The sequence below is a fragment of the Papilio polytes genome, unplaced genomic scaffold (assembly GCF_000836215.1).
Source record: "Papilio polytes unplaced genomic scaffold, Ppol_1.0 DF823731.1, whole genome shotgun sequence".
Classification (NCBI taxonomy): Eukaryota; Metazoa; Arthropoda; class Insecta; order Lepidoptera; family Papilionidae; genus Papilio; species Papilio polytes.
In genome coordinates, this window is record NW_013525473.1 from 1,258,683 (window position 1) to 1,284,882 (window position 26,200).

Below are 26,200 nucleotides of genomic sequence, written 5' to 3' on the forward strand. Positions count from 1 at the left end.
ACTGTACAATGCAAAGGAAGTTACGAAATGAATAAAACCTTCCAAAACTCTTAAGGCGTTTAGGCTACAGATATGTCAGGCCACACACTAATTGGTGAAAAACGTATCAAACACAATGATATTAAAATCCCAATACTTCATAACACCGAATAGAAATATTTAATAAAAAGTTCAATTTCGGTCCGAAGAATTTATCAGCAAATAAATCGGATAGCGTTCTCGACCGCGAAGCTATTTCAATTTAACGTTCACGTGTGCTTGCCCATAAATTGTCCAAGTCCATGCAAATTTTCTACAAAATATGAATTATAACCTTAATTAAAATTTTTGAGAACAAGACTTTTTTAGCCTTCACTGAGTGAACAATTTTAATATACTTGATGTTAGTCGTAACTACTTAATATTACATATTTTATATTGTTATTATTTTACGCATTATTGATTCGACCGATCACTGTTAAAATTTGTAGAAATATTCAAAGAACTTTTGAGAAGAATATGTTGTATTTTTAACAGATTGCTAAAAGGAGGAGGTTCCCAATTCGTCTGCACGCTTTTATACATATATGACTTTGTATTAATACGTTTTGAACGTTTATTTTCACGTAATCCGCTTTTATTAATGCGACATTTTATTACTGTGGCGTTTTACTGTACATAATTGTTTAAAATGCAGTACGTAATACGTCACCGGTTAGCTATAATAAGGCTTGTAGTAGTCTTGGAAACGAAGCGAAACCAAAGCGTAGCGCAGTTTAATATGAAACTAGCATAGATGGGAAACGTTTCGAAGAACTGTTCGCGTCTGATTCGTTTTTGTGTCTGTGTGCTTCTAGCTTTATTCTAGATCGGCGAAGGTTATAACTAGTTAATGTTAATGATTTTATAGCGTGTTTCCGGACAGTAAGAATAAAAATAAATACGCTATGCGACATAAAGGCACGATTTTATGTATTTTATTTAATGTGTTTTGCATAAGTATCCAAATATAGTCGCTGAGCTTAATATAATATGGGGTCAACAACATTTATTGTGTAATATTTGAGAAAATCAAATGAATTTAATGTTTTACAGTTTTAATACAGAGTTTTATTACACTACAAGGAAAAAATACAAAAACACAGATAATGAAACCGGAATCAACATTTTCTAGTCGATGTCTTTTTGAAGATAAGCATTAAAATAATGATAAGAAACACTTGAAAAACAGACCTAAAAAAAATTATAGATTCGTGTTGAAATATCTACTTTAGTTGTCTGTTTAAATAGTTCTTAATTTATTATGTTACTGGGGAAAAGATGTTCGATAAACATCACTTGCTACTTGCTACTTATAAAAAAAAAATCTACATATAAAAACTTCTTCTCTTCAATCTTAATTACTATTATTTCTTGGGATGTTTTAAGACTTTTTGTGTCACAATTTGCCATGTGAATAAAATCGTGATTTTCACAGATGATAAGGAGGTTTCTGATATTATGTTGATTTTAGTAAGAGATATGTTTTTTTTAAATATGAGTTTGCCTTTTATTTGGTAAAAATATCCACGGTCATTATCATTCAGCAATTAAACGATATAAAGTACGTCACAATACGGAAATGTTCAAAATATCTATGCGTTGAATCAACTCGTGTAAATAATTTTCTTTATGTAACATTGATATATTAAAACCAATTTTATATTGTAAACATTTTATTGTCAAAATAAATTGAGCAACATGTCAGTCATTATTATCTATAGGTATTTACATATAAATTATTTCAATAAATATTTGGTAAATTTATTCAGTAGGTAATTTGTAATCGACAAGATTTTCGGATTCGATCCATAATCGCTTAGCGATTTCTAAATCTTGTGACAGAAGAGATGGTTGTTTTTGACGACAATCACTGAAGTAGCGACCACTTATGTCTGCCACTTCAGAAGATACCGCTAAGTAAACAGACGTCTGCGAAGCTTGCCACAGATCCTTGTTTAAAAAATTAACAAGCGTGTCAACTATCTCACGGATAATAGAATTTTTAATGTTCTTATACACCGTAGTAGCAGTAACACCAGGATGTAAACAATTAGCCGTGACGTTAGTGCCCCTTAATCTCCGACTTAATTCTAAAGTCATCAGATTAAGGAACAATTTACTGTTTGCGTAAACCAAATGGTCACTCCAATACCGTTCCATGTTCAAATTCTCAAAGTCCATTTCACCATACTTATGCATCGACGATGATACGTTGACTATACGACTTGGTGCTGAGGATTTCAAAAGCGGTACTAGTAGACATGTTAATAGGAAAGGACCGAAGTAATTCACTTGCATTCCTTTATGCAATCCATCTTCAGTTTTTCCGCTTCCAAGGCCGCCGGCGGCAGCATTATTGATGAGAACGTCTAAACGTTTTTCTGTTTTGTATATATTTGAACAAAATTCACGCACAGATTTCAATGAAGAAAGATCCAATTGTCTATGATGGACATTAGTGTTACCACTCTGTTTGATTATATCATCTATGGCTCTAGCTGCACGACGAACACTTCGACACGCGATAATCACTTTAGCGCCGCGCTCCGCTAGATTCTTAGCCGTCTCTAATCCTATGCCACTGCTACCTCCTGTTATGATGACCACCTTGCCGACCATGTGAGCATTCGACCGACAAATACCACTTGTCAACTGTAGATACACTTTCACAATAATCACTATTAAAACAAACAACAATAAAGGCAGCCAGAAGAGCATTTTGCATATCTATTAAACACGATAGTTATATAAGACGGAAATCAACGCGCAGACTACTCACAACAATGTTTTAATTATGTTTCTATGTATGTAGAACTAAGGTCAATCCGTTAGATAAAGTCTATGATATTGTTATCCGACGATGGACGTGCGTACTCGTAGATAATACACATCCATTTGGTTTTCTCTACATTTTTGTACGGCGCGAGTCGCAACGAAAGTGGCCGTCTCGTGTTTTATTTATGAGCGGTAACGCGCGTGCGTACGCGCCGGCGACTGACTCGTGACGCTTCACTCTTGTGCAACTCAACATTGAAATTGTGTCGCTCTAAAAAACTAGCCTTGAAGGTAAATTATTTAATACTGAATAGGAAGTTGATTTTAACTAGTTGTGGTAATTTTATGCCGTTTTGTTGTCAAGTTCACTGACTTGATAAATATTTTATTTCTACCGATCGTAATTAATGCTTGATCGAATGGCAGTACTAATATATTTTACTAGTACTTCAAGATAAAAAAAAATAAACACATAAATTTCAACAAAAATACTGTTGTTTTTGAACTCTACCAATTCTTAGATATATCATTATTTACATAATACTACATTATTGCAAAATAATAATCAAAGCTAAGTAACAACATATATTTTTAAGTAGCAATTTTTTATTTGAATCATTGCAGCAAAGATTTAGCTAGGCACTATTTTATTTTAGTGTTTTGTTTTAAAATAATTTCTTATAAAAATCTTATTCCATCAATGTCAAAGTTGAGTAATATTATCGTAATCAACAAGACAACAAATTAACATAATTTAAGCGGAAAAATACAACAACAATCTGTTACTGAATCCATTGACCGTGACATTATAAGTTATTTGCAAATTTAACAGCATATTTGATATTAAAATTGATAGAACAGGTTTGTTCCGGAATAATTATCAGGAAGTCATCGGAAGAGGATATTAAAGGAAATGTTTTTTAAATTCATTCGGTGAGTTTAAAAATTTGTATAATTTTAAATCGGTAAAACATATTTCTGACACCATGTTTTGATGTTGGTTTCATGTAACGTCTCCTTTAAAACAAATCAAATAAAAGATTATTTAGTTTCTTCCAACTTCAAACATCAATCCGATTGTTGTTAAAGTTCTAGTGACTATTAACGAAACTTTGCGTATATCCAATTATTTAAATGACTTTAAAAACTAAATACATGATAACCGCTTTGAGCGCCTAAAACTTTTTAATACACAATTATCCGCTTGATAAAATGTTACCGCAAGCGGGCGGTAAGCTGCTAATGAGCCGGCCGCATCTTACGGCTACGTTAAGCCTTTTAATTGTTGAACTTGAGCTTTCGGCTTTGCCAAAAGTAAATTAAGAAAGAAATTCTCACAATGAAAACGGAAAAAGTTCATTTAAAAGCTTACCTTTTGCATTCTCCGTTGCTTCTTGAATCTAAGTCGCAGTAGTAATGATGCGGTTACGTAAATTTATTTCATTATTAAATTAATGCGTTCTTATACCAAACTATTGATTAATTCTACAATATAATTTAATTGAATGAATTTTTATCAAGTTAAATATAATAGTAATTTTGTTATTTTAGACGTACAAAATCAGGTCTGGATTTTCTCCCTAAGCAAAAATTTAAGTACAATACTTTGTTGAAAGTTGAAAACGTTTGTAGTAGAGGTGGTCGCTGTTTTGTTTTTGGTCTCGTTTAAGTTTTTATGTACCCAGTTTTCAACTGTCGAGGTTATCCAAATGATTGAATATTCATTACAAATGACTGAAATATATTCATAAAAATTACAAATTACATGAAAAAGGAATATTTACATAAGTTTAAAAACTATTGTAACAATTATTCTCGTATTTTAACCACTAGTGACCTATTAAAAGTTATAATAAATTGTTCGGTTAAACCCATGTCATAAGCATTTTAATTGAGTTCTGGCGCCCCAACGTAATAATTTAATAATTTATTACTTAATTTCAGTAACTATTAAGTTTGAATTGTTTAATTTGCAGATGAATTTTTGGTGTTTTCATAATCAATGCTCTAACCATTATACCTTATATCATACCATCTTAGTTTAATTATAAGTCTTTATAGTAAAATTACCAAGTGGATTAACTCAGAAACAGGTTAGTAATGATTTCTCTCGTTGTCGTAATCTAGTATTCATTGGAAACGGTGGGCATTGAAAACTTATTTTTTAAAAACACGTTTCATAAAAACACCATCCGTTTTATAAGCAAATGTTGCTGTAAAAATTCAGCGCGAGCCCTAAACATTACGTTAAGAGTCACGTAAGCATAAAATCATAAACGATAGGTGTGTGACGCTGACAGTTGTAAATTGCTAAGCGCCGAATACGCTTTTTGCGTGTACGATGTCGGCTTCACCCTTTGGGTCGCGGGCGTGAAAATTCCGCGACGTCATTCGACAGGTATTGAATAAGGGATTCTGTGTTACGCATGGTCACCTTTCATCCGCCTCGCTGCATAAGAGGACTAGTGACGAAACAGGTATCCATTGGAGCGGTGATTCAATTTAACTTTTGATAGGTTTATATGTTGTATTTTAATATAAAGCCAAAACAGGTTTTTTTGCAAACAGGACTGCTGTATCAAAAGACGCAATGATTATTCTATTCCTCCGATACATGACGTCTTCACCTTTGCAGTTTTAATTGAAGTTAACTAAATTGAGGAAGGTAAGTAAACTGTTGCCTATAAAATAAATAAACATATATTTAGCTGAATATATAACTTAGGAACGAATAGATAAGTTAACCAATTTCTCTGATTCTATCCATAGTTTTTTTGCTAAATCTGAATCTTGCGATAAATTTGATGGTTTCTTCACTCGACAATTAGTAAAATATCTGCCACTGACACCAGCCACTTCAGGAGAGACAGCCAGATACACCGACGTTTGTGAAGCTTCCCACGAATCTTGGTACACAAAACGAATACACCTCAATACTGTATTTCGTATAAATGAATTTTTGATACGTCTGAAGATATTTGTCGCTGCAACTCCGGGATGCAACGAATTCACTGTTACCTCATTATTATCTAATCTTCGGCTCAACTCTAACGACATCAGATTGAGATATAATTTACTGTTAGCATACACCAAGTAGTCGCTCCAATACTTTTCCATATTTAAATTATCAAAATCCATTGCTCCATAATGATGTAAAGCAGATGACACGTTTACTATGCGACTAGGAGCAGAAGATTTTAGAAGAGGTAACAACAAATATGTAAGCAAAAAAGGACCGAAATAATTAACTTGCATTCCTATGTGTAACCCATCTTTAGTCTTTTTGTTTCCTAAACCACCGGCCGCTGCATTATTGATAAGAACATCCAAACGATCTTCATTTTTCATAATCGTCGCACAAAATTCCCGTACAGATTGTAGCGATGCTAAATCTAACATTTCACAGCGAACATTCGAATTTCCAGTAGCTTTAATGATTTCTTCCTTAGCTGCTTCACCTCGGCTTACACTTCGACAGGCGATGATCACTTTGGCACCTCGATCCGCTAAATCCTTTGCAGTTTCAAGACCTATTCCACTGTTTCCACCGGTGACTATCACAACTTTACCAACCATGTGTGCAGCTGAACGACATATTCCTAATGTCAATTTTTCATACAATTTTATAACTATTCCTAACATCAGCGCAAATGAAAGCACAAAAACAATTAATAGCAAAAACATTTTAGTAATTTCGAAGAATATTAGAGGCACATATTAAAGACGTTAATCGAATACTACAATTGATTACCTACTGTGCACGATAGTATGTCTGATAATAATAACACGGTAAATATATTGATTAACACGTGAACGAAGTTATTGATAAGGTGCGTTATTTTTAATTCTAATGATAATAAACAGACACGGTAACTCGATAACATAATCATACAAAAAGAGTCCAATGTCAAAACCAATGTCTAGATAATCTTACATTAGTAAATTTAGGCATGGAAAATAGATGGAATCTATTTTAGCAACTCCCAAACTATCCGGAAAATTAACCTAACGTTCGTAAGTATGTAAAGAAGGTAATGAAAATACTTAACTGTTTTATACCTTAAAGCTCTTTAATGTTTCAGAAGTCATTTAACTGCTCGATAAAATCACGTCGCCAACGACAAGCACCCTGCAAATGAGAGGGTCACGTTTAACGGCACTGTTAAGACTTTAATTGTACAACTTGAGCTAGGCATTGCCGGCTGGCAATTATTGACTAAAGGTACTCTTACCTCAGGGATTATATTGAATAATGCCTAGTCTGGTCAAGTGCTTTCTTTTATACTTTCTTACTTATGGTAGATAATGTTATTTATGTATTTAATTTATTTCACATTTATTTAATTATTTGTATCATGCAAGTTGTCGCAAATATTGAGCCACAAATTTAAGGTTTATAAATACTTTGCGCACCGACCACATATCAGTAGGTTTAGGTTAGTTAGATGTTCATGACTTAGCTCTTGATTTGATGAACTGTGTTACAATACAGGATTTAGTAAAATGTGTCAAAACCCTGAATTTTTAAAGAAACAGCCTTTAAAGGTTCCAAAATTTCAAAGTTTCATAAAGCTTGCGTCGGTAGCAAAATGGGTCGACCTCAAAGAATATTGGTGTGACCTACCTTTTACATTTTCCTTGTATAAGAGTGCAGGTTTTTTTTCTTTTTCCTGGTTTTGTGCATAAAAACTTTTGTGATTATAGCATCAACTTTTTAAACTAAACATTTTGCTTCAAAATTAATTAAGACAATAGCTGGTACTTGTAGAAAATTTTAATACCATTGTAAAATGATATTAAAAATATATAACGCACATCTTAGAATATGTTAGATAAGTGTTATTAATAGCAAAGGAAGCCTAAAGTTAATTTTGTGGCAGTATCTAGGGCGGCACTGAATAGTACATTTATATTGGATTCGAAAATAACTAACCTCAAAATATCTTGCACGTTTGAGAGACAGACTATAGATAGCTTTGACAGTTTTAAAACAGTTGAAGTTATAAAATTTTAATCAAAAGGTGAATTTGATTCAGTTTTAGTATATACTAGCTTTCTCCCGCGACTCCGTCCGAGTGGAATAAAAAAACAAAAGTGAGTAGCTTTTGTTTTCTTCCAGACTATACTCTACATCTATAACATATTTTATCCAAATCCGTTCAGATGTTTTGGCTACGAACTCTAACAAACATCCATCCATCCATCTAAACTTTCGCATTTATAATATTAGTAGTATGATGAACATTATCTACTTAATAAAAGCGTTATATCATCGTCACGAAATTGTGCAAAGTCCATGAAACTGTTAAAACAAATGTTAAAATACGTTTAATTACGTTTAACACTATAAAAAAACAACATGGAACGATAATACACTAAAAATTCTTATCGATAGCGTAAGAATAATCACAGTTCAGCTGCAAATAAATCTAGAATTACCGATTTTGCTGGTTAATTATAACATAGTTGTGATTGAGCACTCAACTGTAGCACAAACATGTTCGGAATGTAATTACGATTGTATTCGGCGGTAAATGTGTTCCACGCACGACTCCTAACTAATATTCATTAAAAGTGACTGCAAAAGCAATGTTAATGACAGAATATTGTCCTGAATTTATTCGTTGGTAAAGTTTGTATTTATACTAATTTAGTGAATATAATACTCGTTTAGCTTATTAACTATTGAACAAATTTGTATAAATCGTTCTGCAAACTGCTATGAAATAAGATTAGTCGAATTGAGATGGTATGATTAATTCAAAAAGATATAAATAAAACAGTTATAGAGAGGACATTTAAAGACGGAGTGATACTATTTTTTATAAATAGAAATATATGTGTTCTTTCAGACTTTCTTCTACATCTATGCCAAATTTTGAGATTCGTTTAATTGTTCAGGCTATTACCTCTTACATCCTTCCATCCATCTAAATTAATTTCTATTGACATGTAGTACACTGTGAATCAAAACTTGTAGGTATTAGTTCCCTAATCTCTAAGTAGCTCTAAGAAGCTTGTAAAGTTGTTACTTGAATGTCCTCACGTAGTATCTAAGCTTAAAAGTTTTGTCTTACAAAACTCAACAAGATCATACCACTAGTCCTTATCACACTTTAACTACTGGTTTTCCCCTATTTAACATACAATTTACGCTCGTCTTAGAAAACTTTAAACATTCTAGATATATCTGCTGCGCTTATTCGTATTTTTATAGCTATACTTAATTTAATAAAGTGGAAAAGTAACTTTGAACACAGTAGCCTCAGGAATAACACAGTTTTAAAGTCTGGTAAAAGTAATAAATAAATAGAAAGACTTTTATTGTTGTCACAAAAACAGTTTCTTATGACCTAAGTAAAAAAAAATAACCGACAACAATGGGTAGCAAGTAGTATATTTTTTTTATAAATATGTCATATATAAGATTTTTTACCTATGCATGACTTTAATATTATACAGGTATTGGATGAGTTATTGCAAATTATAGTTGAAATCGAAACAGATAAATATCTACTTATTTAATATTCAAAACTATGAAGCAATAATTTTTATTCAAAGGTAAGTATGTGCTGATTTCGGTTGGACATAAAGAACACCTGTGGGTGTATTCAATTGAAAATTTATCTGACATACTTTTACAGAATAAAGATACAAGTTTTAGAAAGGATTTAGTCGCCGTTTAGACTACGTTATGATTAGCAACAAACGTGCTTACGAACATTATGTCTTAAGTAGGCCAGATATCAGTCACACTGTAAGGCAAATGCCTCCATAACTTCCTTATTAAGTTATTAAATGCGTATCTTTTGACTTCTAAACCTAATAGAATATCATATCTGCAAAAAACTGCCTGAATCCATCTCCCATCACACTTGTAATCACTTAAATTGCAACATTTTTCTCCTATTAAACACATTTACAATACCAAATAAAAAGTGCAGCACATTTGTATATTACGCCTATGGTTTTTGTTCATTATGAGAGCTGTTCTTATTCATTTCTCTTGAGACGATTCAAATGATAGTGAGTTTAAAGCGCCATTTTTCTTTTTCATCAGCGCAAGCAGCGCTACGCTACAAGAAACAAAAGCCGAATGCGGGCAGGCGGGTACCTACATATTTTGATATATACCTTTTGTGCTATTTCCTTTAAGATTTTTTAACGTTTCATAATAAATAAATAAAAACAGTTGACTATCTCATTTTTTTGTCATGAAACAAAGTATTTTTTTAAAAAAAATATTACTATAACGCCCTATAGTATATTTCAAATATAAAATAACACAATGAATATACTGAAAATTAGCATTAGTTAAGTTTTGGTGTAAATCTAAGGGCGCAGACTTTTAACCAATAGTTCAGTATTAATAAGCAACTATTTGCCAGAGTCTTAAAATTAGAAAATTAAAAGAAAATTTTTACTGTTTTTCTTTTTAGATGGATTTAATATGTTTGATTTAAATATTCAATGGAATGAATACATATCAAAGCGAACGTAAGTGATAGACGAGGCGGCGAGAAGAATGGCACCATTCTTATGTTGAATAGCGCAAGCATTGTATTATAAATATGTTTTCTTAGCAAGCAATCTTATCTTTTCATGGGTTTAAATATTTATTTTAATACACAAAGTAAATTTTTGTTAAACTGATAGATTTATTCCATTATTGTGAAACTAGCTTTCCTCTGAAACTCCTTCCGAGAGGAAATAAATAAAAAGCAAAAGCGAGAAGCTAATGTGTTCTTCCAGTATTTCCTCTACTACATCTATATCAAATTTTATGGAGATCCGTTCAGCCGTTTAGGCTACAAACTCTAACAAACATCCATTTATACTTCTAAACTTTCAAATCAAATTTTTAAACATTTTTACTACAACAACAATTTCCACTGATGCCTACAGGTGTCTTTTGATGTCTATTTTCACTGCTGCAAAATAAGTTCTAAGCTAACTCTAGTCTCGCTATTTGCGAAATGGAAACAGCCACTAAAGATTTACAAAAAAACATTGAATCCTTTCAAATCATTTATTGTAATACTTCCACTCATAGTAAACAATTTGAAATATGTAGGGTAACAATGGTTGCCCTTGTACGATAAAAAAAATCTATTTAATATCACATCATTACTGTAACAGTAATAAAGCGTTAAAAAGAAAAAAAAAACCCTGCTTTATGATACAAAAATAAGCTCGTAAGTCGTAAGACTTCGTTTTGTTGTTGATATCGATATAAGTAATACGAACAAACATTTGAAACGAAATTACTTTTACTGTGTTATTAAAATTTCTCTTAGTTAAATCACATCTAGCATTATAGACTGTTAATGATTGAATGTTTATTTTATTAAATAAGCAAAAACGCACCTAAAACACATATTTCTAAAGCCTTTGATTGCTCTGAATTACCCTTTTTAAATTGTAGCGATAAAATAAGGCTCAAAAATCAAGTAATTTCTTAAGCAATAAAAAAGGTTCTATTTATCCGTGTAAGTATTATTTAATGTTAATATTAAACTACTTTTAACATTCCCCATTCATATACTTGAAATATTACGAACTAAGATAAAATATAAGATTCCACGTTCATTCACTTTTAATAGATCCAACAATGGTTTCACCAATTTGAAAGAGCAATTACGTAGGTTGAATGTAGGCGTATAAGCTTTTAAAAATAGAACAAAAGCTACGCTTTCCAAAAAAAACAATAGATTCATGATGCAAAATCATTAAAATCAAAAGATGAATTAACGAATTTACTAGATACATTCCACGGATAGAATTTTTGTCAATCTCAAATTATTAAATTTATTTTAGACTAACTGTTGCAAGCGATTTCGTCCATGCGAAAACATGTTACTTAACGATGACGTAACTTTCTAATGGTGAAAGAATTTTTGTAATCGGCCTAGTAGTTTTTGAGATATTACAATACATACAAAACTACAAATATTTCTCTTTATAATATCAGTATAGATAAAAATGTATTAAATGAAGTAGTAACAAAGTAAATTTATATTGCACGAATAGTAAACGTGCAAGTCTCGAACAGAGAAGGCATGAGGCTCGTTAACTGCAATCCTACGCTTTTTCATCCACTCGTTAGCTTTTATTAAATGCTTTCGCTCCCGTACACGAGATCACACACTTTTAACAGTTATGCAAGTGAATTATAGTATTTTAAAATATGTTATACCAATTTACATTATGAGTTTGTCATATTTTTAAACATGATATATTTTATATACAAAACTAGCTGTTCTCATGCGACTTCATCCGCATGAAATTATAAAAAAATCATTTTATTGTTCGCATTTGTTAAGTTATCAATTGCAAATGTTAAAATGACATGACATAATGTCAAAAAATGGCAACCTTGCTTCCTTGATGTTTGCAATAACTTATAGTCTCTTTCCCATATTAGGGTTTTTATCTAAGATATTTTAATGGCGTGAAAATATATAGCCTAAAGCGTGTCGTAAGTGTAGGGCTTATTATTAAAAAAAAAGAGTTATTCGAAAACATGCTGTGATTGATGACATCTTAGGCAACAAAGAAGTGTGTGTTTACGCTTTATTATAAAAGTATAGATATCCTGTTTGTTAGTATCTTGTGTATGACCGATTAAAAATAAAGTTCTACTATAAAAGTTAAAATAAAACAAATGCATTTTATACAAGGTATTTAGTATAAAACAAAAACTCAGAAACTTATTTGCATGAAAAATTATCTTTTGCTCTTAACGTAAACGATAATATACGTTTAACTCAAATCTATTCTTTGATATAAAAGCAAAATGTTTGATTACAGTTAAAGTAGCAAATTACATTATAACTACACGAGTGACGGTAAATTAAATAAAGTCCACGTTCCGGCCTGGATTCAGTGTGGTCGTTTTATTTGCACATTCATTTCCGTGCCCTGCAGCCGTGCTCTGCATCGCCTTATTATAAGCTAACTATAAAATATACCTTATTTATATAACTTAATTAAAACATTTTCGTTATTCTTGAGTTTTTATACGGCTTTTTGCCGCCCTGTCGTTCCCCTGACGTATTTTTAATCAGGGAACTGGGATGCGGGTGTTTTTCGATTTTCCATGAATTTTTAAAAAGCTTTATCCTTGAAATATCAAAGAAATTAGGATAAAATTATTCAAAGGTAACCGCATTACCCGCCAATTATCATGAAAATGATTCCAAATTGATTAACCAATTTGAACATTTCGTCTGAAAAGGGATGAATGAAAATTCATAATCATTAGTCTTTGATATTTCGAAATAATTGTTCTTGGAAATTATTAAGTATAATTAAAATAATGATAGCATCGTGGTTGAGTTCTTATTAAGAAAGTCAGAGCAACGGATATCGGCTCTTATTAACAGCTTTATTAAGTTGAGACAATTATTTTTTAGTGATATTTACTGGTCTAATTGATATAGCTCTGCATTCTGATATCTGTAGACGAAGTAGAAGGCATATAATATAATTTTCAATCTAATCCTGCGTTACAAATGGTACTTGACTGCACTAAACTTGGAACTTTGTTCGCGACAGCTCTGAAAATGCCTCTTGAAAACCCTCGTTAAATTTTCACGTACACTCGACGAGGATACTCAACATGCGTTAATTATGACATCTCATTAAAATAAATATGTATATTTAGAATCAAAGACTATTTCAATTAATTTGTTATTAATTATAAAATATGTTTATAAAAGTAATACTTTAATTCGTTCGAGATAAAAATGATAAAGTTCAAGGTATTTAGATGGCTTAAAATACATTCTGGTTGCACATCCGTCTATAATAAATCTCTATACATGTAATAAAATTGCTTTGTAAGTTTGTAATATCGAAAGAAATATTCCATATTTCGGAAAGATGATGTATTAACGTCGCTAATAACGAAAGTCGCATTAAAAAATGTTTGTCTGTCTGCCTGTCTATCTATCTGTCTGTCTTCAAGCCGCGTTTGTACCGGGTAATCTCCGAAACGGCTGAGCCGATTTAGCCCGGACTTTCACTGAAGAGTAGCTGACATAGACGGGCAAAATATAGACTACTTTTTTATCTTAATATTGCGTGGATGAAGTCAGGGGCAACAGCTAGTTGGTATCTAAGCTCTAAAAGAATGCTTGTTGTCAAAGTTCATCCGTTTTCAGTGGTATAACATTTTTGCTCCACTAAAAGTAAGCTTAACGCAGACCTCATTTTAATTTCATTTACGTTTGCTTGAAGAAGCACTAGCCAAATAGGACTTTTTACATAATTTTAATATGTAAGTATATAAAACATTCAGATACAGAACTCGTTACTAAACGTATGATTTTAAATATGACTCCTTTTCCCGCGTGTTCAAGCTTTGCTTGACCTGCTTAGAAATCCACCAGAGCATGTATTTTTTGCGCCAACTATTTCCAGATATTTAAAAATAATTAATGTGATTACCAACGTAATTCGAAATGTAGTTTATTTTTAATGACTGAAAAGTTAAACTTACATTAAAGTATTTATCTGACATTTTTAAATACGTAAATTTTATACCGTTTTAGACACACCAAGGTACATTATTAGGCTTTCAATGATGCGAGTTTCAACAGAGTGGGTACATTCGCAAACCTTTTATATGCAAATAGGCAAAGAGATCCGTGAGTTTGTTGAATTAAGAATCTCATCACTTATTTCACTTTCAATATACATAGAATACGTTTCTTGTAACGAATACGATTTAAATGTATTAGATTAATAAATTTCAACCAGAAAAGTTTTATTATTTCTACGTAAAATTAAATAAATATGAAATGGTAGAAAAGGAGCAAAGCGATTGCAACGATTTAATTTGTTATAGACGCGTTGTTCCCTTTTCTAGAAGACATAGAAGAAGATGTATTAAGGGAATATTTTCATATTTCCTTTTAATCTTTCGTCTGTCGCGTTTATCTCTCCTAGTCTCCTATTAATTAGAAAAGAGTGGCAATAATGACCTAGAATTTGGACTAGAAAATAAAACTTCATCGTAAATTGTATGACTTAATAAAAATTGTAAAAGTTTGATTTCCTATTTTTTTCTATACCACATAAATAAAGTATTCAAGGTTTAGTTACTTTCCTCTTTTGTTATTTATTAAGCATATTAATAAAGTGCAAAGACTTAAAACAGTTGCAAAGAGTAATATTCAGAGAGAACATACGTGATAGCTCTTTAGTATTTAACATTTGTTTGTGTTGAATTGTTTCAGCGCCGGATTTTGGTTTATATTAGAAAGTTTGGTTTGCCTTGCGATCCCCGAGCATACTGTGTTGTAAGCGGATTATGTATGTTTGATAATCACTGAATAAATGTTCGCTTGTTGGCATACGAATATATAATTAAATAGTTATGTATTAGGATTTTTTAATTACAGTTGATTACAAAATAATATAATTAACTTGGGAACAAAAGGGCAAACAGTTAACATTGAAAGGTACAAGGTTATCCATTAATTAATAATATAAAACTCCAGGGACTATTTTTTTATAATTTCAATTTGTATTATAAACTTTAAATAAAAAAAATAGTAAAAACACTAAAGTGCTGAGTAATAGCTCGTGGGGACAAATATTCGAACGTAAATAAAAGCGAATTTAATTTTTCAACAGTACATAAAGTTCATGTATGAATTTTTAAATCCATTTCTGATTTGGGGTATTGCGTGCTACGTGTGATTGCACGCGGTGAGGCGTCAAAGATAAAGCCCTCACTTACACGGGAACGTGTTCAGGCATAATAGTTCGAACTGATGGAACACATATTCCTGGATTTTGATCACTGAAACATGTTTGTTCCTTTTATCATCCAAGTATTCGATTGTTTTTATTTAAATGTTTTTTCGTGAATAACATTTAACATATTATACGAGTATTACGAATATAGTTAACTTCGTGTTTTTTCTGCTTCGACTACATTTGAGCAGATTATGCATTTCAGACGATTCATTTCAACAAAATACATATATGTAACACATGAATTGATTATCAACTAAAAAGGGCTTCGCTATGTTCGTTTGTCATTCCACCCCTTCCAACATTTTCACATAATCTACATATTCTAAGTAGGTATAACATTAGATTATGTTACATTTTTGTACTATCCTTTTATCAAAAGTTATATTCTTCTCACATTTTTATATGTATTACTTGTGTAATATCTTCGCCCAATTGCAGATTTTAATATCATATTTTTTTCCTTAAAGTTGTAAAAATACACGCCTGTAACACTATTATTGAAAATACTGCTAGTATACTATAAAGATTACATAAATGACTTAACCAGCTGTGTGCATTGTGACACGATGAAAACATTTTAAACGATGCATTTTCACACGTCACAGTTAATTACCAAAATGAAACATAGCTTTCGTGAGAGCAATACAACGAAATCGTCACAACACATCAATCATTCGTTCGCTCACAGATTTCATTTTGAATACTATTTGTCATTGCAGCGAGTGGGCTGACATTGTTTCCGAACTGGATAATAAATTACTCACTCGTACATCTTTTAATTCTACAAAATCCCATGTTCATAAATAATTATAGAAAACTAGCTGTTGCTCGCGACTTCGTCCGTGTTAAATTAAAATGTAACAAAAAAACAAGGCCTATGTTTTTCGCTGACAACGCAGCTTTTAATGGTGAGATAGTTTTTGACGGACCAGTAGTTTTTGAGTCTTTCAATACAATCAAAAAAACCAAATTACAAATCTTTCCTCTTTACAATATTAGTATACTATAAATGTTTCTTAAAAATTATTAAATGTGTTAACATATCAGTTGTAAAGCGAATATTGGTCGTCTATTTTTATATTAATTGATATTTAAAACATGGCTTGGGATATTCATTTATATATATGAAGTGTTATGTTATCAGATGAAATTAGAGTACCAGAATCTTCAATGAAATTAATTATTTTAAGGGTTTCACAACTAATTGGTCAAAAGTTGTTTGTTCACGAACAATATAATTGAATAGTTCCATTACAGAAACAAAGGCTCAAATTAAGCAAATATTAATAGAAACGTTTAATGCTATAACGTATTGTAGTTATTTTATAATTATTTATGATGTTTTAAAGTGGTAACAAAGTATTACGAATTCTAAATTACTTTCAAGTATTTCTAAAATTCAAAGCTCTAAAATTAAAATAACAATGACGTACAATTTATATCTGACCACAGTGCAATTTAGAGTAGGTTTTATGTAAATTTTATTGTAACACCAGTTTAAATAGCCGCTTTGCTTTGGGTCACGAAAGGCAATTATCTTAATGGGATTGTTATTCATTTAATTTTTAAACTAAATAGATAATTATTAATTAGGTAGAAAATAACATTGAAATAGTATTTAAAAGTTATAGTTATAGTATAGTATATAGTTATAGTAGTATTTAGAAGAAATAGTATTTAAAAGTTAAATATGTGAACTATACATAAGAATACATATTATATGATAGAGGAAGTTAGTATATAACGATGCCATTTTCCCGTTCTCCAATACAAAATAAAAACTGGAAACGTAGCGGTCGCTACGGCGTAGGCATATCCATTTTTATGTTAGTATAAATAACTTCAAATATCGAACTAGTCTCTCTGTACGATGGAGCTCACGAATCCACAGTTAAAAGTAAATTTTTAAAACGAGCATTCGTGATTTTTTTTGGCGCCGAGCTTTGTCGTTAAAAAATCCTAAAAGAACTAGTCCTTCCACTGACGAAGCCTTCGTATTACGGGTTGTATTTTGGCTGTATTAATAAATAAGGAAAATGTATTTTATTGTTGATCAATCAAGTGAAAACTATTTAACGTATCGGATCGAGACTATAACCAATCGGCGCGGAATCGTCCTTAGATCCCTTGATCCTTTCCCTACCTATTTATTCCGGAACGAATTTTTTTATCATGGTAACATATTTATTTGATACAGAATTAAAATGAAAACATTTCCAACCACAACAGCTATTTACAACAAGGTCACTAATTGTATTTAAAGGATAATTAACTTATTTCAGATGTTTTATAATTACTCTAGACCAGGTATGCTCAGAGATAATATAGGAAGACAAGAGGTAGGAAGAGGCTATTCTGTTGTACTAATTAGAGTGAAACCTAATTAGCTATTGTGGCTCTGTGTTGATTAACGTGCTCTGTGGTGAAGGACGTTGTGAGAAAAATGCTGCTCCAACTACAAAAACCTTCCGAGGTCACATCACGGTGGAGGGGTTTACATTTTCAACCGACTTCCATAAACGGTTACCGATTCATTTCTGTTTTTAATGATGCTTATGAACTTACTGGAAAATCAACTTCAAAATGCTCCGAATGACATTGACCTTTTGATTCTTAAGATGTAAGTATCGGGAGACTTTTGAAATTATGTAAATTCAAAGAATTTTTTAATAGTGGAATTTTTTTTTTTTAAATTTGGATTAAAATCATTTTGTCAATTCTCAAAGATACCATACCAACATTGGAAAAACTTATGGACGAATCTTACTGGAAAATAAGGTTGGTAATATTCTCAATATCGCTGCTTGTATTATTAATGTTAATAATGTAGTTAAGGAAAATTATGAAGTTAACTGTTTTACTATTGCGAACTGGGTGGTAACATGAAATAATCTTGTTAATTAGCGTTCGCTCCACTTTCCTAAGCTACATCCAGGAGGCTATTCCGCTAGCCAATTAATAACTAACGGATATCGTTTCTCCTTGTTAGCAATTTAAATGCAGTTTGTAACTTCTGTTCTCTTGATTTGAGATAATAAGATAAAAATGATTATTCTAAGTTATAAATCATTGTAAACCCTAGAGTTTAATGAGTCTGCTATCCAAAAGGATTTTTCAGTTTTGAGTAAGAAAGTGTCTTTCTACTCTAACTCGCATGCGACTAAAAAGAAAGTCAAATATTTGGCTTCAATTTTTTTTCAAGGGTTTTTTTTCTTTAAGAAATGCTAGACATAAGTAACTTTTATACTGGTAGTGACGTATGCATTTTATAATTCGACTGTGTCGCTATTTACGATATGTTTGCATAAAGTTTTCTAACATTTTAAGTGCACTGTGGCATAAATTGTGTTGATGTGAGTGTTGTCGGCAGGAAGAAAGTAGGTTTCCGGTTCAAGGCGGTTGCATAACTTGAGGCGGGCGGAAATCGCAAGCGCAAAGCTATTCCATCCGAGCACCGTCTTATTTTCCGTTTTAGATTTTTGGGATATTTCATAAACGATATTTGTAAACACCTAAACAGAAAATATAAGATTCGGCGAGGTATTTCCTTAGTTGGATTTTAAAAACACTTGATTAGATTGTGAAATAAACTTTTAAGTTTAAGAGAATTCTCAATAATGAAGCCTTTAGCATATTAAAAGCCTTTGAGAGTGCGTAATTAAAGTTGTTGTTCGATTGTAATTAGTTTTGGTTTATAAAACAAAGGTTTACACATTTAACCCTTGTTTTGTTTTTGTTTGTACAGGTAAAACTTTTAAATAATTAATTGAAATTACATAACTTTGCTTTTATACGGCAATTTACTTGAAACGTAAAACTAATTAGTCGTTAATTGCCCTTCTTATGCAAAATTATAAAGCAAAAAAAGGTCTCTTATTTGTTTTTTTTTTTTATGTTATAAGCATAATACGGTAAACAAGCTACCGGTCACCTGAATCCGGTAAAGTAGTAAAGCGACCGCTACCTATAGATATCAGCGATTACAGATGCGTTGCCTACCCTCGATTGAGGAGGAGACGCTTATAAAGAAGATATTTCGCATTCCTGTGAGTCTCCTGCGCTGTCAAATCCACTTTCCCTTCCCGTGCGTCGTGGTACCAGGCGAGTCGGCCCATTCGTAAGAAGATGTTAAAGCAGCCTCTACCATTGTTGTTTAGTAGGAACACGATAAATATTGTACTTTACGTTGAAGGCTATAATACCAGCCTATTGTAAAGCTTGGCAAATAATGACATAGCTACCTATATCAAATTGTATATAATGACACATATTACTTTAATAAAATGTATAATAAAGTTAGATTGCGCTCATATTATTCACGGCTTAATGCTTAAATCAGTAGGTGTGCATTAAAATGAGATTCTATACTTAACTCCGCTGTCAAGTGCATGGAAATATTTAACGAGGGAAGCGAGTTGGTGTGAAGATGGTATAGCCCGCCTCGAGTGGCGATACACGTATTTCAATCGTTCTTCATACTCTCTTATTATAGCCTTGTTAATAAGTATATAAAATTATTACTAAAAATAATTTAGGTGTTATAAATTAGAGTTGTATTTTTATGTTATCGATCATATAGCCGGTTTCCCAGCTACGTTTAACCATTCGTTAGTGTTTTTGATGCAACTTCATGAAATGCGTTTTAGAACTACGTAACTGGAGTTTTATCCCTTGAAACTTAGTTCAAGCTAACACTAATAATTCACTAGGTAATGATAAAATAGATAGGGACTTCAGGAACCCAGCAGTTAAGCTACAACTTGCGTAACTGGGACCTTGTCTTTCAAGCAATAAGTAAGTATTGCTATGTTTAATTATGCATTTCTGAGTAAATTAAGACTAATAGTAATAAAAGTACGTCATAGCAAATATTTGATTTTTTTTGTCCGTAGTTCATGAAGTCCAAAACCTAAGATGAATCAAGTTAAAGAGTGGAACTAATGATGATTGTTAAAGGTTAGTTAAACCATATTTCTCAGTCTTAGAAAACTTTGGTATCAAGGAAATTTCCTAAAGGCCAAGTAAAAGTATAATTAATGAGCAAAACATAGCTGAAACTTTGTTGTCATCGCGAAGTAGAAAACAAGGTTTGCAATAAATCATAAAGTTTAATCCATTCATTCGTTTAGACACTGACAAAGGCTAAAGTCGATAGATAGATGTTTTTTAAATTAATTAATTATTACACTTAATTTGAAATCTATTTCAAGATTACTAAATAATATCTTTAACAGGTTATATTACAAATATTACAAAACAAACGCATCTCAAAAAGTAAAATACAGCTTCGTTTATAAAGTAAAATAACATCATGACGCAACAATGGACGAATTGATGTATAAAATTGGAAACATTGAAATACATTTAAATTTTATTACATTTATTAAAACATCTCATCAATGTTTGTTAACGCACAACTGTGTAACGTATTGTTTAATTACGATTTTCCAACATTGCGACAAATTTGATTAATAGTAAATTAAGCTGCGGACATGAATTGGAAACATTGCGCATGTTGGCTTTGGATTATTTGATCGATTGCCAGACAAACGAATATTAATTACTAGATATCGCCTGCGACTCCGTTCGCATGGAAGAAAAAAAGTAAGGAACCTATGTGTTCTTCCAGACTATCCACTACATCTATGCCAAATTTCATCGATATCGGTTCAGCTGTTTAGGCCTCAACCTGTGACATATATTCATCCATCTAAACTTTCGCATTTATATTATTAGCATGATAATTCACCAGTACGTGTCTTTTCTTTGCCTTACTTAAGTGACTCACTGTAATAGAGACAGTTTTCGAGCAGTATTAACTATCAATAATACCTCGTTCTTCTCCTTTCTTTAAGTAGTCTGACCTTAATACAACTCTGGGATAGATTATCGAATTACATCTAAAAATTCAAACTCACCAGAGTCATAAAGACAATCATAAGACGTTTACATATGTATGTATAAATGTTAGTAAAACCCTGCTGTTTTTCTGTCCGGCGAAAGAAAGGGTCATGTTTAAAACATAGTTCGGTTATCATTGAAAAAGATTAATGTAAAAGTTATGGCCCAATTCAATTTGTTACAGAAAGCTGCGATAAATTAGTAGTGATACGTATCATGAAAGTTACAGTGGCCTACATTTCCGTTTCTTGTTAAATGTTGCGACTGTTGTCGACTATTAATAGATAGGGATTAGAATAAACGTCTTTTAGTGCTCGCTATTTATGTAGATTAGATTTCAAATAAAATGTAATTATTAATTATTCTCTTCATTTTAATTACTAGCTTTTGTTTATTTTTTAATGTAAACAGTAGATGATAATTCATTGGAATTTAAAAATGTACACATGGATCTAAGTCATCACCGAGACCCATTCGGTTTCCACATTAAACATTTATGTGCACTTAACGAGGGACTGCCTTATATTTATTAATACACTCATTTCAGGTCAAACAAACGGAGCTATAGAAGTACAAAGGTCGTAGAATAAGTGGATTTTAATCATGCATTGCATCTTATATCCAATGTTAATAATTGCGTTAGAAATAAATTAAGTCATATTGTCACAAAATGGGAGATCAACTAGAATCGATATATATGCACGAAAACATATTATTATCGTATTGTTTTAAAAGAAAATGTGAAAGATGACAAATAAAAAGTTTTTTAATTCTTAAATCTAAAAATGTTTCATATATTTTCTTACAATATTTCCAATAAACCTAAACCAATATAAAATATCTGTATTCTACAAGCATATTGTAGTATCACCCCTTATGTGAAAATTATGCATAGGATTTTTATTTAAAAAAGTAGACGAAATTCCTGAAGTTCTTTAAAATATATTAAGATAATAGATTACTAGTAACCTAGTTGTCTTGACAAATACGTAGAGTAAATTTGAACACATGCTTGATGTATTTGCCAATAAGCGCTCAAGTACAAGATAATGCACTTATGCAAAGCTGTACTGCGCTGGATGTTAATTGCCACATTATACTCAGCTAGTAATAGCAGTCTTAAATAACATCACTGTCTCACTAATAGACGAAGAAGTTATATAACCTCAGTTTAATTAAGTTTTACCGAAACCTTAGAATACAATGAAGTACTAACTTATTACGAGTTGAGTTTTCATGGTATTCTATTCAAATATGGTAAACGCAAAATATTGGCAATACCAGTTTTAATTTTAATAATGTCCATACATTTTAATACAGTACCTGTAGTCTTAGTAATATTTATTTTAATCTTAACGTCTCTTAGCTTGTATATTAATAAAATTTATAAAAAAAATAAAAAGTAAAATGTACGAGATAAAACTGTAATGTTATAAATGAATTCAGTGAAGAATGTTAAATGCTCTGGCTTCTGTGGTAGGGGAATTGTATAATCAAATAAAAAAAATATATGTATTGGTACGTATGGGTTTTAATGTTTTTTTTTTAAATATGCGATATACAAATACAAATTTAGGTTATAGAAATATTTGATAACTCTGTATATGAGAAACTTTTCTCTTTTCCATTAAAATTGTCAGATTTACGTCAAATTGATATAATTCGTTTAATGTCTGAAATAGATGAGGCCGCAGAAAATTATTTAAGATCCCTTTCATTCTATTTAATAAGCCATTAAACCATCTAGAACAGAAGTTGCTTTTGTGATTTATACAAGTTAAATGGGAACATTAAAAACGCATTACGAAAACATGAGTAAGGAAGGATATTTTAACGTTAATAAATGATTTCTCCAAATTGTTTGAACTGTTGTTTCTTATAAACAACATAAAAAAAACCCTAATTACAACCTCAGTATTAATTAAAACGAGAATAAAAAAATTTCAAAATACATTTACCGAAAAATTTTATGTTTTTCTTTTAAGTGGGATACTAATTAATTTATAAGTACACTGGTTATTTTGGTAAACATAAATTCGGTAGAAAGATTTAAGTGTTCTAATTATTATTAATTACAAAAATAATTATAGTTAATTAATTAATGAACAAGTTTTTTACGAACTAGGTTTAAGGTTTATTGCGACTACTTATTTCTAATTAGATTATGTAATTAAAACTGTTTTTGATTAAAACAACAGAAATGTAATAGTTTTTTCATATAGTGAATAATTTTGATTTAGTTATGCTGTTTACCTTTTTCAATAGTCTTTGTTAACCTTGATCATATCTTTATCTGTTAGATTTTACTCAAGATTTAATAGTTATAGAGCCTTAAATAACACCTTTTGCACATCAGGCCAGCTCCACCGATGCAATACCATTACAACACTGAAGACAATAGTAAAAAGGATGCGAAACGGGACGGAGGAGCGCGCGGAGAATATAAGGGAAATCAAATTAAAACAAAATTTAAAATGAAAATTGATAAAATTGATATAATAGCAACGATTGTAAGTATTTATTAAAGAATGATAGATTATTTACAAAAGAAGAAAAATTTCAAAGAACAAAGATCCTAATTTTAAAAAACTATTAAATGTAAAATTAAATCAAAGAGGCTAATTACATCGTCAACAAATAGTGAAGTGGAAGTAATTCCGCATTATGTTTGGCGAGTCTGTGTCAAACCAAAAAGATTAATCCTTTTCCCATTTCCCTCCCCATCAAGGAAAGGACGAGAAAGGGAGAAATGAAGAGATGTATCTGTAGGAAAAAAAGAACTCTAGAAAATCATTGCGATCCGATTTTCTAGTTTAAAGTATGAGTATTAATTTAACCGCCTTAATATATAGGTAGTGGTATAATCATTAACTCGCAAGAGTTGCTTAACTCAAACATAAGCACGGCGCTGGTTATTACTTAATGCTTGAGCTATGCAGTTTGAGTGCGCAGTCGACTTATATCCCTCGTTAAAATTTTACATACACTCGACGTGTTTCGGTTTGCATAATTATATACCATTAGAAATAAACATAGCTCCTACAATGATTCTACTGCAACAAATTGTACATAACGTTTACTTTAGATTTAGCTTTAGTTTTATGTACACTACTTGTTTTTGCTCGCGACTTCGTCCGCGTGAAATTAAAAATATAGCCTTTGTTACTGATAACGCAGCTTTTTAATAACAAAAGTATTTTTAAAGCGGGTCTATAGTTTTTTTACGTATTTCAATACAAATAAAAATCCAAATCTTTTTTTTTAAATATGAGTATTGATATAAATGAAGATTTTTCAAAATTTAGTCACAAATTGGTAACATTTAAATGTGGAATATAAATAATTTTAACGTCAGAAATTTCTTCAACATCTGCAAACATTTTTTGCTACATCGCGCTTTGTTTTGTTAATTAGCGGCAACGAAATTTTTCCCAAATGGTAAACTTTTATGTTTCTAAAATCTGACATTACTTATTTTTTGTATGAACAGAAATTTTACAAACATCTCTAAAATACATTCTTCGATATACAAAGACATCTTACTAATATTAGAAATGTGAAAGGTTAAATGAATGGATGAAAGGATGACTTAACGGCTTTTGTCATAGATATAGAGGATAGTCGTGAAAAACATATAGGCTACTTGCTTTTGTTTTTTTTTAATCCAAGCAGATCGAATCGCTGGCGAAATTTAGTGCTAAATACATGCTAAAAGTCATAACCAAGACTACATACAAACATACCATAGCAAAGAAAAGTGTTAACCTCATTTAGAAATTAATGCCGATCTGATATGTTTAAAGTTGTCAGAAATGTTAATCATTGTTTCTTTACTGTATATGATCTTATTTTTAAAACAAGACACAACCTTTTTGGCATAACGCGTTCATCCAATAATATTTTGTTTTACTCTCCAAACGCTTATGAGATACTATAAAGCGCGTATAATATAATAAAACCTTATAATCTTTAGCAATATGCCGTTAAAGCTATGAAGAACAGAAGTGGCTGTTATTTTTTATTCCTAGTAATATGGGAACATCAAAAACGCATTACGGAAAAACGACTCAGACTGAAAATTAAACGGTGTTACAACAGCCTGCGTTATTATAATGTTACATTAAATACATTTGACATACTGAAAAAAGTAAATTAAACTGAAATTGTATTACGACTGTTACTAAAGTCGAATCACTAAACTATAGCACAACTGATCGTCGATTGTTTCGTAGCCCCTTCAATTGTTTAGTAGCACTGTACTGTTTGCTTGGGACGTCTGCTCCTGTCGGTGCCTCGGACACGACTGACTTGCTGGCATGACACCATGGCACAAGTAAACAGTGTGGCCATACACTACAAGCACAACTAAAAATTTATAGGTATCCGCACGATGAAGGCTCATAGGAGTCAAAGCGAGACTATACAGTTGTACGATAGTTTAGTCAGAGGTGTGCGCGCGCTCTAAACAAGGTTACATACTTGTACATACATAATCAAACAGTTACCAATAAAGGAATAGTGCTATTAACTATAGAAAAAGTTCCACTTGCCTATTGAACTATCATAGCCGGTTTATCATTTTATTTAATGTTATCTTTCCTGTAAATTAATTTGCCAATTAAAACTCCTTAGCTAAGACTGTAACAAAATGGTGGTATAAGAGATAAAGTTCTTTGGTTTAGGCTTAAATAGTTGTTTACTCGTTGTCCACAGTAAGAAGTGTAAGCCAACGGAA

The 26,200-nt window shown here is 31.2% G+C and overlaps 2 pseudogenes; both read right to left on the reverse strand.

The window, feature by feature from the left end:
- Positions 1 to 1,697: 1,697 nt before the first annotated feature.
- Positions 1,698 to 3,013, reverse strand: LOC106103567 (annotated as a pseudogene).
- Positions 3,014 to 5,478: 2,465 nt separating this feature from the next.
- Positions 5,479 to 6,553, reverse strand: LOC106103571 (annotated as a pseudogene).
- Positions 6,554 to 26,200: the final 19,647 nt, after the last annotated feature.